The 4928-nt window shown below is 33.7% G+C and overlaps 1 pseudogene; it reads right to left on the reverse strand.

The window, feature by feature from the left end:
- Positions 1-2472: 2472 nt before the first annotated feature.
- LOC141514099 (serpin B10-like) lies at positions 2473-3840 on the reverse strand (annotated as a pseudogene).
- Between the last annotated feature and the right edge of the window lie 1088 nt (positions 3841-4928).

Below are 4928 nucleotides of genomic sequence, written 5' to 3' on the forward strand. Positions count from 1 at the left end.
AATTGTTAAATCTTCCCTTTAGGGACCAATATTTGTTTAAAAACAATTTTGTTTTTTCAGTCCCCTTTTCATTTACTTTTTTTTTAATGTAACTCCAGTCATCAAATACATTTGATGATTGCATTCTCTGCTCAGTTCTGGTCTTTGTGTCAGGAAATTCTGGAAGTCTTGTATTTCATTGAACATCCATCTTTTTCCCCTGACAATATATGCTGAATTTTGCAGGGTAGTACATTCTGGGTTGTAATCCCAAATCCTTAAACTCTCTGAAATATGTTATTCCAGTTCTTCCAATCCTTCAGTGTTGAGGCTTATAGGTTCTGTGTTACTTTGATAGTGTTCCCTTTTGTGTTTGGATTGTTTTGTTTTTGCTGCATGCAATATTCTTTCTTTCATTTGTGGGTTCTGGAATTTGGATATAACAGTCCTTGGAGTTTTAATCCTGGGTCTTTTTGTGGAGGGTTTCTGTGAATTCTTTCAATTGTTATAGTGTTATCTTGTTCTAGTAGGTTGGGGCAGTTTTCACTTATAATTTCCTGGCTTATTTTTTGTTTTGTTTTTTTGCAATTGATCATTTATTACATTGTTTTTCAGGGATACCAAAATCTATAAAAACAGATAATAGCCTTGGATATACTTCTATGGCATTTAAACAATTCTGTCCATATTACAATATAAAACATATTACAGGCATTCCTTATATTCCCATGAGTGAAGCCTATAGTTGAGAGGAAGACTAGGTCATTAAAGATGTTCCTACATAAACAGAAAAGGGAGACTGTGGGGGAGCAGATACCAGATGACTCCTAAGTAAAGCTTTGTATTCATTAAATTATTTGACTTTGGGTGATAAAAATAAAACCGTGACTGAAAAACACTTTGGTTGAAAAATTACCATAGATAACATAATAAATGCCACAAATATTATTCAGAGAGTAATGTGGAAGGATACAAAAAATGGACATTGAAAAGGACTTGATCAGTTACTAACCTGGGATTGAGGGTATGCTTTTGTTTTCTCCACAGATGGAGAAACCGTCTGGATGTCAGAAAGGAATGAGTGGGATATTCCCTCTTAAGAGTTAATATTCCTAGTGAAGTCCTCTCAGGGTTAAAAATCATTAAAACAAAGATAGACTATTATTCTTAGACCATTCTTTTTTTTAAACCCAGATTATTTTATTCCAACAGTGATTCAATATTTAAGAGACAGTAGGTTATAATGGGAAATATGAATATAAATAACTAACATTTCATTAGCATTTAAAGTTTTGCAAAATTCTTTATATGTTAACTCATTTGGTCTTCACCTTGTGAAGTAGGTTCTATTATTACTACCATTATACAGATGAGAAAACTGAGGCTGAGAGAAGTTAACAATATCTGAGGTGGGGCTTTAACTTGAGTCTTCCAGGCTATCCACTGGCCCACCTAATTTTGGATTTGAGGTTCAAAGAATTAGGTTCAAATCTCAGCTCTGGTAATTTTGAATTGCATGATACTAGACAAGTCACTTGACATTTCTTAACCTCTTCTGTAAAATGTGGCTGTTAATACTTTTTGCATTTTCTCCCTAAAACAGATTGGAGAAAAAAAATTGCTTTTGTGAATCTTAGAGCTATATAAAAATGAGTCATTTCCCAAGATTAGATAAAATTTCTTCATTACAATTTCATTTCAGATGAGCTACAATTTCATTTCTTTTACTTTCTGAAACAGAATTGATCTTTTTTTTGAATTTGAGTCCATTTAAATTCCCTAGCCATTTTCTTTACTCTTGCCTGATTGTCATTTGTTGCACTCCTTTTATAATCTGCCTCCCGCAACAAAATGATATAAAATTCCTAAATAACTAACATTGATCAAAACATATTAAAAGATATGTAAAAAGATTATAAAAGAATCATTATTCATCTTATTTAACTACCATTAATATAAAACATTGGGTATACAAATAAAGTTTGTTTAAAATTTTTAAAATGGAGCTATGACACCCTAACAAAATTTCATTGGAAAGTTCAGCACCATGTCTTTTTAGGAGTCATTTTCCTGTTACAACTACCCATATATTTAAATGCCAAAGTAGACATTTGACTAATATTTAAATTTTACACACAAGAGAGAGTTAATAGTTTTTAGGCTTCGAAAATTAATAGGGAAAAAAAGCAACTTAGCAGAATATTACCTGATAAACTACTAATAAACATTTTTGAATTAGAAATTTTTTCACAAAACCAGTTAACCATCCAGAAGAATTTAAATAATAGCACTCAATGATATCAATAATGAGACTGATTCATCTATATTTCAAGAGATCAGTGATTTTTTCCTATCTTGCTAATGGCAATAATTATAGAGTTAAATGGCTAAATAATGGCAGACAATGCAATTTGCCATAATAATAATAATAATAATAATAATAATAGCAAAAAACAACAGAGTTATAAAAAATCTAAATTATAATTCCAGGTATTAATTGTGCTTAAAGGTGGTAACTTTTACAAAATGCCATATTTCAAAATTATTTTTATCATGACTTCCTTATTAGCCTGGATATATAAAGGAGAATCAAGTGGTCTAGTTGTTTTTCAGATCAAATGGATACTTCCATATTTTGGTGCATTTTTAGAGCTGGAAGTTAATCTTGCATTGTGAGTGAGAGGCAACATCTAGGGGGAGTAGACTCTTCCATAGAAGAGAATACTATTAGTTTTTTTGTGCTTAATGAAAAATAGGAATGGGTGATCCATATTGAATGTTATGGAAGGGAATTTCATCCAAACTAAATGCTCTCCTGCAGTACTTGCTCCTGCCTCAGTACCTTCCTCATTGACTTCTACAAAAGCCTTATGGAAAACTTCTGACAAGAATAGATTTTTTTTCTCAGTAATGCCTGAAAAGTTGCATGATTTGTGCTAAAAGCATCACTCATCCCCATGCTGCTCAAGGTTGATTTGAGATCATAACTCTCCTCCAGTTTGAATTTGGGGAGGTACAGATGCATATCATATCTCTCCATCATGTCTTCGTGAGTCCAATCACTCAACTTCCCATGAGTGACTGTCTTTTCCAGCTCTTTAAGACTATTGGTGTCATCTGGTAGCACTACAAACATGCTCAGGTCATCGTTGTCATAATAAAGCTGAATGCCTTTGGCTTCTGGCTTTTCTATGTGAAATATTTTAAGTTTGCATTTCATTGACATCATTTTCACTGACTTTGTTGTTGTCTGGTTTACTCTGAAAGGTTTTTCTATTGTATCTTTAGTCTTGAATTGCTCTTTCCATTTTCCTTTGAAATAGATGGCATTTACTAGAACCAATCTAGTCATAGAATCAATAGAATCATCTGATAGAAGCTTCACAATTTTGCCTTCAGTCTGACTTTCAACCCAGGAATTGATTTTTGCTCTGATTTGATCTGCATTTTCTAAAAAATTAACAGACTGTGGCTCTGCATCAAAGTATTTTTTATGTTTTCCAAATATTCAGAATGAAAGGGGTAGCTTTTTTCCCCATATAACCTGTTGGCAGTCTTCAGCAAGTAGGAATTGTTGGGTTTGTTGATTTCTGACATGAGTGCCTGGACGTCAGAGCAGATGTCTTCTGCCTTGCTTGGGCCAAGTTCCGTCTTCCTTTTCTTCTCAAAGTGAGGACTGGTTGTTTCAGCTCCTTGGGCTTTGTTAAGTTGAAGCACTTGTTCTATTTGTGTTGTAGTGTTCCCTCTGGCACCCAACTAGATCATGGCCAAAGCAGTAGAAATACTCCAGGGGGAAAAGAAGATGTTTTTATCTCCAGTTGACTCAGCTAGTTTTTTGCTAAACTCAAGAGCAAACTGTTTGATGTTGAAGAATCCATTGGGAAAACCTTATTTTTTTTGAAGGAGCAGAAATGGCAATTTTGTGCTTGACTATAGTATTAAGTAACATGCAACTGCCAAAAAGTATCAGTTCATACTGCCTTCTTAGACTATTCTTAGAAGAAAGAGGGAGAGAGAACTTGTATTACAAGCTAGGCACCCACTGGATTCTGTTGAGGGGTGGGGACAGAATAGTGGACTATTTCCAGAGTGACCTTGCATTTTTAGTTAATCACCTATTTGATGATAAAACTATCTTAACTGGGAGAACAGTAGACTGTTCCCATGAGAAAAACCCTGCATTCCACTGAAGCTCATAAAACTCCTCTTGTTTGATGATAAGTAGACTGTTACTTCAATAAGAGAGTTATAATCCTGAAGGTTATTCTCACCATCTGGATGGTGAGGTAATATTTTATGAAAACCTTTCATTCTTTTTTTTTTTTTGTTGCTGAGGTAGATTTTCACAAGTAGAATGTAACTCTGAAGACTAACCAATGAGTTGACAGAGAGGGACAATAGGAAGGTGGAGGGGATCACCTTAGGCCATATAATCTTGCTTGAGCTCCTTGATCTTCACTACCTTTGTGAGACTTGGAGTGTGCCCTTTTCTTGAGAAAGGCCAAAATAAACTTTATTTTTCGTTCAGAGAAGTCTCTATATTTTTTAAGTGGATTTTTTATCCCATACAGGAACATCAGACTGTGCAGACCAGATGACCAAGTAATACAGAAAATTAATAACTTACACTTAAGAAATTGAAAAAGAAAGTATAAGAGGAGAAGGAAGGAAATACCATGCAAAAGGAAAGCACAATATGAACTTATAGGACAACTTGTGATGCTTATATTAATCATGAACAATTTGGGGATTGCAAAGGGAACTAAATATTGAACTTATATTCAAAACTATACTATGGAGAGAAATGTATGACTAAAGTTGTTTTAATAGGGGAAGCTGAAAATTATTTGGGATGTAGCAAAGTTACTATTGGAAATATCAAAGAAAAGGTGCTGAGAAGTTATGTATAATTTTTCTGGCTTAAATAGTATCATACCCCATATAAAGGG

Source organism: Macrotis lagotis, chromosome 1 (assembly GCF_037893015.1).
Source record: "Macrotis lagotis isolate mMagLag1 chromosome 1, bilby.v1.9.chrom.fasta, whole genome shotgun sequence".
Taxonomy (NCBI): domain Eukaryota; kingdom Metazoa; phylum Chordata; class Mammalia; order Peramelemorphia; family Peramelidae; genus Macrotis; species Macrotis lagotis.